This window comes from Nicotiana tabacum, chromosome 20 (genome assembly GCF_000715075.1).
Source record: "Nicotiana tabacum cultivar K326 chromosome 20, ASM71507v2, whole genome shotgun sequence".
Taxonomy (NCBI): Eukaryota; Viridiplantae; Streptophyta; class Magnoliopsida; order Solanales; family Solanaceae; genus Nicotiana; species Nicotiana tabacum.
Window position 1 is genome coordinate 141,144,353 of NC_134099.1, and position 11,077 is coordinate 141,155,429.

The following is an 11,077-nucleotide window of genomic DNA, read 5'->3' on the forward strand; positions in this document are numbered from 1 at the left end:
GTGGTTGTTGGATTGTTGCTATGTTATTGCTGTTTATCTGCTGTTGTTGTATTTGCCGCATACCCCTCAGCTGACAATTCTCCTTCTTCTTCTGCTTTGCTATACCAGGTATGTGATTAACAGTGCCAATGTAACTTGAGAGTTTAAGCATGAATATAAAAGAGAAGAGCTGAAGTTGTTTATTTCGTACATAGACTGTTATATTGAACCTCATTTAATGTATAATAGTTTACATTCTTGTTTAGATACTGAAGGTAGCCTGTGTGCCCAGTAGATATCAATATATGGTGATTGAATGTTAGTTTGTATATGTAGGATGATAGATAAAAGGGTCCCCAATGCAGTAGGTTGTATCTTAGGTTTTATAAGGTTAGCATGGCTTTAAATACATAGAACTATCCATGTTAGTTAATTTTGTGTCCTTTTGATAAATTGTCCCCCTATAATTGGCAAACCATTGCCTAAAAATAAACGGCGCAAGCCTGCACTCCTCAACCTCACAAGGGTCGAGCCCAGGTCGAGGACAGATCAGGCAGGCCCGCATCGAGCGAGCAGCGGCCCAGGTCTGGCCAACCGCGCGTGGGCTGGATTTGGGCCCAGGATTATTTGTTTGGCCGACTGTGCACGCAGCTTCGGTCCCGACTTGTTGTTAAGCATTTCCGAATTCCATTACAAACAACTTGCAAGCATGTAATTAATTAGGACTATCCACCGTTTTCAATTGATAGAGACGAACACGACAAGAAACGTAGTTGCTATAGGATATCCTTTTAAAATAAGAACGAGATGAGCCTCGATGAAAATAAACAAAACACGCAGATGCGGGGCCTTTGTTTAATGTAAATTATTAAAGCATTTAGTTTCCAGGACGGGTTGTTTAGCAAATCTCACAACCCTCCTAAAATAACAACACGTTAGTCTCTTTAGGACACGCTTTAATAAACCTTACCTTCCTAAACTCGGGTGCACATTTATGTGACCCAAATCCAAATCTCGACGGATTCGAAATGTGTTTCTAATCACGGGTACATTGATTGTGACGTGGATCGAGATGCGTGTCCATGACGTTGCAAATTCATTTTTTTGAAAAAAATAATAAGAATGAGATGAGCCTCGCCAAATAAAATACAATTGCGGGGCCCTCAGTAAATATTTGCTTTAAAAATTATTTAGACTTCGGGATGGACCATTTAGTAAAATTCCACGGTCTTACCCAAAATAAATACGCTAGTCGCTTTAGGCGCACCTTTAACAATTTAATTTCCTTAAACTCGGGTGCACATTGATGTGACCCAAATCCAAATCTCAACGGAGTCAAAGTGTGTCGACGACCGCGGGTACATTGATTGTAACGCGGTTCGAGATACATTTTCACAACGTTGCAATTCTTGATAAAAACAGTAAATGATAAAAGCGGTTAAAAGATAAATTTTGCACATAAGTTCAGACTTGTATAAAATCAGATAATCAAGCCGAATATAACAGTTGAGCGACCGTGCTAGAACCACGGAACTCGGGAATGCCTAACACCTTCTCCCGGGTTAACAGAATTCCTTATCCGGATTTCTGGTACGCAGACTGTAATATGGAGTCATCATTTTCCTCGCTTCGGGATTAAAATTGGTGACTTGGGACACCCTAAATCTCCCAAGTGGCGACTCTGAAATAAATAAATAAATCCCGTTTCGATTGTCCTTTAATTGGAAAAAACTCCCCTGTGCCCCCGCGGGCGCGGAAAAAGGAGGTGTGACAGCGACTCTGAAATAATTAAACCAATCCCGTTTCGATTGTCCTTTAATTGGAAAAAACTCCCCTTGCACCCCCGCGGGTGCGGAAAAAGGAGGTGTGACAGCATTAGGTGCTGAAAAGCACTTTTAAGTGCTGAAGCTGATTTAAAAAATAAGCAGTTACGCGTTTGGATAAAAGTGCCGAAATTAATAATAAGCAGCGGAAGAACTGGGTATACGAAGAGTTTTGTTTTAAAAAGAAGTATTTTTGGGATAGAATGGTACATATTTTGGTCAAACCTAAAGTACTTATAAGTTGAAATTTGATAAGTTGGGGGAGACCAACTTATGGCTTTTGGCTTATTTTTGGCTTATAAGCACTTAACTTATATGCACTTTTAATTTTACCAAACACGTAGATAAGCCAAAAAGTACTTATAAGCCAGTTTGACCAGCTTATAAGCTTAGCCAAACACCCTCAATATCGTACAATACTTGATAATTAATGTAATCAAGTACAATAGTTAAACCTTTAATATTTTGACTAGGTTTTCCCTAAATTAGATTTGTTGATCGATAACTCCTTCCTCTTACCTTCTCCATGTCTTATTAATCTTGGAGTTGAATGTTCTGTGCTCAGTTAATAGTATAGAAAATCTCTTGATTTTTTGCTTGATATTTCGTAACATGGAGCATAATTATATTGTTGCCTTACAAGGGTGATATTACTTATAGGCGGATCAAGGGTAAGGCAGCACAAGCAATGCCTTAGGGCCCCCAAATTTTGGGGGCCCCACTTTCCCTTAGTAGTAATTTTAATTTTTTTATATAAAAATTGAGTAACTTAATGTTAAAAAATAAACAACTTAATACAAAAAGGAAAAGAAAATTTTAATTTGTGACTAGCGCTGATAGTTGAGATTTTAATAATTTAAAGGGTATAAAGATATCTTTGATTTTTTTATTTAGTGGGTAAAATTTGATTTTTTATTTAAATGGTATAAAGATATATTTTATTTTTGACAAGAGTGGGTTGCTCTAGTGGTGAGCACCCTCCACTTCCAATCAAGAGGTTGTAAGTTCGAGTTACCCCAAGAGCAAGGTGGGGAGTTCTTGGAGGGTGGGAGCTGAAGTTAAAGGAAATATTACAAGTAGAAGATAATACTCTGATCCGTATACTCAATAAGATAACAAGAATTAATTTTTGTTAAATACCTATATTCCTCATAAAACAGTATTCCTATAGCAATTTTGCATTAGGATCAATAATGTATTAGGAGAATCTAAATGGATCGGATTAGCTATATTATCATTTAAAAAGGTTAAAAAAAATAGATTTCAAACAAAAATATACAAATTTATTTGAGATTTTTACCTAGCTATACTATATCAGAAACTTATTAACTACTTTTCTTTATGTTCCTTAAAAATTACTTTATGTATCTATATTTACTATTTATGTACAAAATCAAGATAAAAGAAGGATCCCCTAAATATAGGGATTAATTTGTAACTGTATCCCTCATCCCCATCTATCAGCTTAAATAGCCTCCTACAATCACGATTTTCTTCCCAATTTCAAAAGATTTTAAAGTCATTCTCTCTTTCATACAAATCAACCAATCTCTCTCTCTCTCTTTCATACAAATCAAACAATTATCTTTCTAATAACATAATATATTCCTGTGAATCCCCATCAACAACCATTAAAAAATTTTAACTATTGACAAATCCAGCGACATTATCTCTGAAATTGTAGGCAGAGGGTCTGCCATTGACATACCATTAAAAAGTTTCGAAACTTTGAACTAGATATCCGAATTTTATGAATTTGTGATTTTTTTTTTGGATTGGGTGTTCTTGAAAACGATTGAAAATATCCTTTAGAGTTCATATCTCAATTTTAAGGGAGATTGGTTAAGTTTAAAGTTGGTTTTAGGTAGAATTTCAGAATAAAACTCGAGAAAGAAGAAGTTTCGGAATTGTATTACGATTGTATGATAAATGTATCATAATTGTATTTGAATTGTATTTGCTACATCAATACCTAAGACAATTCTGATACAATACTAATACTATTATAATTCAATATTGTATCATAATTTAAGTTTAGAGTCGGTTCTAGGTGGATGTTTTAGATTGAAACTTGAAAAGATGAAAGATCGAAATTGTATCATAATTAAGTATTGTATCATGATTGTATCACAATTTGTACCTAAAACAATACATGATACATTACTAATACAAGTATAATACGATATTGATTCAGTTTAAGTTTAGAATTGGTTTTAAGTTGTATCGTAATTGTATAAGAATTCTTTCAAGATTATATCAAATTTGTATATCTGAATTGTATTTGATGCATCAATACATGAAAAAAATACTTGATACAATTACAATACAATCTTTTATCAAAATTATATTAACTTTAGAGTAGTAACATGTACGGGTAGAAAATTTTCAGATTTCCTATAATTACTAGGATGTATCTTCAAAATTGTATAGGATCGAAAATGTTATCGTACAAAAAATAACCATTTCCTTGGTTCCATTTCTATGGCGAGTATGGCTTCTTTTTTTGTTCAAGACTTTTTTTGTCCATTTGTATTTTTCTTGTGCCTTCTTATACTAGAAACGAGTATCTTATATAGAGTTTTCGAGAAATTGGAAGAAATAAATTAGTGAAATATTATTGGAAGAAGAAGTTGCTTCCAGATCTGCGTAGAAGAAAAGGGAAGGAGGGGAGTAGAGAAAAAAAAGGAATGGATATAATTCAATCCCTTAATTGAATGTGCTAATAATGAGGTAAGAGCTTTTTAAGGAGGAATACATACACTTTGTAAAAAAACTCTAGATACTTTTTGAAAACTACAAAACCTAGAGAAAATAGATAAATAAATTTCTATTATAGTATATATAGGAAAAAATCCCAATTTAATTTGTTAACAAATTAGGGCCCCTCATCGGGATTTTGCTTTAGGTCACTAACAATGTTGGGCCGTCCCTGATATTACTGCAACTTAGTAACAAAATAAGTATTATTTTTATGCAGGGCTACAACTGAACAATCAAATAATATCCCTCCAAAGCAATAAACCATGAGACACTGGTGAATTGGGAAACAATCATGCAGTAACAATTACGGAGACCATAAACAGTTTACAAAATGTCTGATAAGAAACGATGGAGTCTTGTAACTTTTGTTGAAAGAAAATGCATATATCACCATTGAAACAAACTCTAAGTTTTCAAGTTAGTACTAAAGTGAGGAAGGTGTCGCGAGAAAAGTTATAATCATCTCATAATCCAAGCAAATATGTATCATTCTTTTTTATCAGTGACTCAGTGACTGTATATTATTCTTCAGTTAACATTCCTAGAAAGAATTTATAATTTTCACGATTTTCATTTACACTAAACAATAAACATTGAACTCATATGGCAAAAGGTGAATTTTGCTGCTCTTATATTCATTTTAAATGCATTACCCCTCCAATTGTCACTTTTATTACAAAGAAGTTAAAAGATCAAACCATTTAGCAGACCGTCTAAAGCACTAAGATATCATTTCTTCAGTGTGCACTTCCTAATATGATATAATAGTGACTTCGTTAATTCTTAATGTCAAAATATTAGTTGTCGTTTCAAATGGATGTTCAAAAGATGCCTTTATCATTCTGCTAAAGACTTTATGTCTTTCATCTCCACTGTTAAAACTAAATGATATATTTCGTTAATTTAAAAAGATTTATTATGACTGTGCGAAGCACGGGAAATTATCTAGTATAAAAGGAAAGGGAGGGAGCAATTATGGTAGTTGGATAGCGATCTTGGTTAAAGTTCACTTTATATCTTTTCTAGGGCAAGGCTAGGAGAGAGAATATGTCTGTCTATATGGGGAGAAATTAAAAAAAACCAGATTTACTAGTGGTCATTCAAAAATAATCACATTTTTAAAAGTAATCGAAATTTAGCCACTTTTTATGTAAAGATAAATTTGAACGAACATACTGTTCAAAATCTGGAAAATACTCCAGCATATTATACTGGAGTTCCAGTGTAAGTATATTGGAACTCCAACATAATATAATGTAGTTCTAGCATAAGTATACTAGAAATTCAGCATAATATACTGGAACTCCAGCATAATATATTAGAGTTCCAGCAAATTATACCGGTCCGGTATAATAAACTGGAAGTTCATACACAGGCACTCGAATCTCCAGTATATTATGCTGGAATTTTTCGTGTGTTGGAATTTCAGCATAATATGCTGGAAGTTTATACACAAATGCACCAAACTCCAATATATTATGGTGAACCGGTTTCTGTTACAGCAAAATAGTGGCTATTTTTTTAATGATACTTATATATCCTCTCGTATCTCATGAGTCTAACTTTTGAGATTGGCCTTTTGAGTTTTTGGTCAGGTAGCAGGAAATGTATATATTCCTGCACCCCGCCCACCCATAAAAAAAGACACTCTGCAATTTTTCCTTTTTTCAAACACTTTAACTTTAAAAATATTATTATTTACCCTTTGACACGCTTTTAGAGGGATATGATATGTTGAAGTCTTGAAGATAAAGAAATAATACTAGCAAGAAAAAGAAAAGGTAACAAAATAATAGTAACAATTTTTTGGTACTTATTTAGCGAGTTCTAAACCAAAATGAAGAGTTTTTGGACTCAAAACACGTTTTTATAATTTAAAAAAAAAATTATTTTTCTACCTAAAACGCAGTATTATACTGTGCTTTACTTTAACAAAATTTTAACCTTTAAAATAAAACACAGTATAATAGTGCATTTTTCATAGCCTTCTATCTAGGGACTTTCCAACTTTTTGTGCTATTTGAAACTCAACCCTACGTGTCAAAAAACACTTATTTGATGAATTTTGATGGTAACATTATCCAAACAACACGTGTGAAATGTCAAAGGAGGCATTTGTTACAGATCAAGAGACTCTCTTTTCTATGTTTAGGTTCCATGGCATTAGTACAAATAAAATCATTGGTATATATTACCAGTTTAAAAATCTATTATTCTTGTTTGATTACTTCTAAATATGCTAATTTAACCACATTTGATTTGTGGATTATATATGTGTCATTTCAGCATTGCACGAGAATGTTCATGGACCACAAACTATACATGGTCTGTTACGTAAATAGCTAGAAAACTAAGACTTATTTTAACTTTGTTAATTAAATGCGACATAGGACCACAAATAGAACAAGCCATAAGTAACATTTGCTGCAGAATGATTGGAGCTTTAAGCATATTTGTGGAGTTCATTACTCATATGATCACTGAACTTTGCAAAATGATGGAACAAGTCACTTAACTTTAGTTTGTAACAGGAAAATCACTTAACTTTTTCGAATGCACAAAGATAATCACTCAACCAGAAATATCAAATTTTTCGGTGGAAAAAGATGACATGGCAGTCTACATGGAATTTTTTATTATTTGACCAAATAACACCCAAACAAAACATTAAAATTCTGCCCATACACCCAAACGACCCGACCCGCATAAAAACCCACCCACTTAATAAAATAAACACAAAGGACTAACCAAACGCTCTGACCATTTCATGCTACTCTCTTCTTCTCCATGGTTTCACTATAGTTCAAATTTGAGCTTTTCAACATGGAATTGGAAGGTGCATCAAGTAGAAAATATAAAAAATCTCAAAAGAAGGAATCCATCTCTTCTCCACAACCATTGTTTAATGTGGATTCGAACCACTATGTCGAGGGTATTGCACAGTGCTGAGAGAAAACGAGGTACTCTTAATAGATATTATTTTTTTGTCTTTATATGATAATTTTTAAATTGGTATCTGTTGTTATCGAAGAACAACATGGTTAGTGTTTTTTAATACTTTAGGTGTTATAAATTTTTATACATGTGGGGTTTAGGGTTTATTATATATATGGGTTTCTAATTCTTTTGGAATTAGGATTTATTATAGTTTAGGGTTTTAACATGCAAGTGTGTTAGAGTAATAATTATTTGTCGATGGTTGAACTATTTTTGAACTCTTTATTTTGTATATTCTGTAGGAGTGGTTGGAAATTCTAGATGGGGTATTTCAGGAAAATAGTGTTTTGAGTAATACGGTGGCTGAGAGGAAGGGTAATGGTGTCGATGGTGATGAAGAAAGTGAGGATGAAAATCGGTTAGATGATCAAGATTTCAATGATCCAGACTATAACTTAGAGGAAGATGATGACGATTATCATGATATTACTGTTGATAATCATGATATTACTGTTGAGAATTATTTTAAGAAGGCAAAAGGAAGACCAAAAAAAATACCAATGATGGAAATAATAGAATTGGACTATCTGTTGGCATCCTAATTTCAGAAATAAATGAAAATGGTGATTCAGATTATGCTGAATCTGATGAATTGGTAGAGTGAGATACTGATAAAGAAGATGAGGTAGAGGTCGCATATGAGGAGTATAACAAAGAAATGGACAACCCTATATTAAAACTAGGAATGAAGTTTGGGTCTTTTAAACAGTTTAAGGAGGCTTGTATGAACTGGGGGGATTAAGAATAGGAGACAATTACATTTCAAACCCAATGACTCAAAAAGATGTGTTTGTCGATGCAAGCAGGAAGGGTGTCCCTTTAGATGTTTGTGCTTGTGCAAAGTACTGAAGGTATTTCGAAAAGAGGCAGGATTTTCAAGAGTCATGAAGGACTATGTTTGCAAAGTCTTAAAGAAGTCTCGGAAGTGAACTATCAAGTTTTCTTTTTGTTTTTGTGCAAACTACTAATGTGACACAGTTTATTATGTGTTATTTTTTGTTTGAACTTGTGGTCTTATAAACTTAACTCACTAGTTTGTCTCCATGTGTTGCTTTGTAAGCAATAATTTTTTGTTAAGTGGTGTTGCTTATTTATGCAACATTCGTTCTCCCATTTGATAACGTGTGTAATTTTACATTAAAAGTAGTTGCTTAATGAGAGCAGTTGTCAAGCCGATTACACCCCCTCCAAGTAATTTGTTTTAACTTTTAAAGTTATTAAATTTGTGCAAAATTGCTATAGAAGTTTATGCACCTTCAAAGCTCAATTTTGGACTACAGTGAAACAATGAAGAAAAAGAGAGTAGCGTGAAATAATGGTAGTGAAACAATGGAGAAGAGTGTAGCGTAAAATAATGGTCAGAGGGTTTGGTTAGTCTTTGGTGTTTATTTTATTAAGTGGGTGGGTTTTTATTCCGCGGGTCGGGTCGGGTCGTTTGGGTGTATGGGCAAAGTTTTTATGTTTTGTTTAGGTCTTACATGGTTAAATAATAAAAAAATCCATGTAGATTGTCATGTCATCTTTTTCCACCAGAAAATTTAATATTTCCGGTTGAGTGACTATCTGTGTGCATTAGGAAAAGTTGAGTGATTTTCCTATTACAAACTAAAGTTAAGTGACTTTGTTCCATCATTTTGCAAAGTTCAGTGATCATCTGAGTAATGAACTCCATATTTATGCAACGTCATTAGTCTCTAGTTTAGGCGATGATCTTTTAATCTAATCTCCAATTAGTTAAGTTCCATATACTAACACTCACACACACACACACACACACACACACACACACACACACACACACACACACACACACACACACACACACACACACACACACACACACACACACACACACACACACACACACACACACACACACACATATATATATATATATATATATATATATATATATATATATATATATATATATATATATATATATATATATATATATTTCTATACAAGGTTCATTAAAGGAACCACACACACACACACACACACACACACACACACACACACACACACACACATATATATATATATATATATATATATATATATATATATATATATATATATATATATATATATATATTATAATAGAAACTTAACTATACAGACCGTATAAAAAATCATTACATTATCAATATTAAATTATATAATGATTTAATCTGAAATCTTATAGTAGAATGAGCCGTTCATTGGAGTAAGGATACGGATTAAGTTAAGCGAGAAACATTTGCATGAAAGGAATAAGAGGAAAAGTAAGCAAGTTGTCACATTTTAAACTGAGATTATAAAAAGTGATGAATGGTAATATATACCAATGATTTTATTTGTACTAATGCCATGGAACCTAAACATAGAAAAGAGTCTCTTGATCTGTAACAAATGACTCCTTTGACATTTCACACGTGTTGTTTGGATAATGTTACCATCAAAATTCATCAAATAAGTGTTTTTTGACACGTAGTGTTGAGTTTCAAATAGCACGAGAAATTGGAAAGTCCCCGGATAGAAGGCTATGTAATTTTTTTTTTTAAAACGGTAGAAACGTATTTTGAGTTCAAAATTGCCATTTTGGTTTCGGACTCCTTATTTAGCTACTTTGTCAAATAAACTCCTTTCTTTTTTAATCTCACGTTCATGCAAACATTGTCAATTAATTGAAATGCATGGAATAATAACTAATAAGGGGTTCGAAGCTTAAATTTTTTATGTAGAATTGGAAATTAATTCTTTATTTTTTGAAATATAATTCTCTGTGTTAGAAATTGCATAAGTTTACTAGAAATCAAAATTTTTATGTCTAAACTTTTGAATTCATAAATAAGATTCTTGGCGAACTGAGCAGTGAATACACGAAGTATTGGCTAACTTATTATCAATACACTCATCTAAGGGTAGGGATCTACTCCAGTAACTTTAGCTCCACTAATTTTCAATATATAGTTGCTTAAGATCTTGCCAACTCATCAAAAAAGAATCAGACGGCTCTAACTTGCTCATCCATCGACCTTTATTCTGTTTCATCCTTCACCGCCCAGAATTAATAGTTTGCATGTTGTGTCCAGCTTGTTGTAGACAAGGACAAGCTGATATCACTAATAAAAAGATTGAGGCTGGCGGGGATGTTGTGCGCTACTTGGGTTGTTTCCATTGATCAATGAGGAATAATATGAACTTGAGATTATTGGGGGAAATGAAAAGAAAAAATTACAGCCATCGTTTTCTTTCTTATATGTTCCTAAAGACTAATTTAGCGTTGTTCCATGCTTTCGATGAGAGGCAGAGCCACTAAACCTATCAAAAACATGAATTCTTCCACAATGACAACATGGAAAATTCAATCTCTAAATTAGGAAATAAAAAAAATCAAATGAAAAAGAGGCCTTTTCAATTAGGATCTGCTTAATTTGTTCTTCTCTAATAAATTTATCTCCTTTCAAATAAAGCTTACCTACTTTAAGTTATTGAATCTTTGTAAAAGATGAAGCAGGAAAGAAAAAAGAAAA

General features: G+C 32.9%; 1 long non-coding RNA gene across 1 annotated transcript; it reads left to right on the top strand.

Moving 5' to 3' along the window:
• The first annotated feature begins 7,286 nt into the window (after positions 1-7,286).
• LOC107809805 (uncharacterized) lies at positions 7,287-8,636 on the top strand. The gene is made up of 2 exons (XR_001653482.1): positions 7,287-7,522; positions 7,802-8,636. It is a non-coding gene; the product is annotated as an uncharacterized LOC107809805 (long non-coding RNA).
• Positions 8,637-11,077: the final 2,441 nt, after the last annotated feature.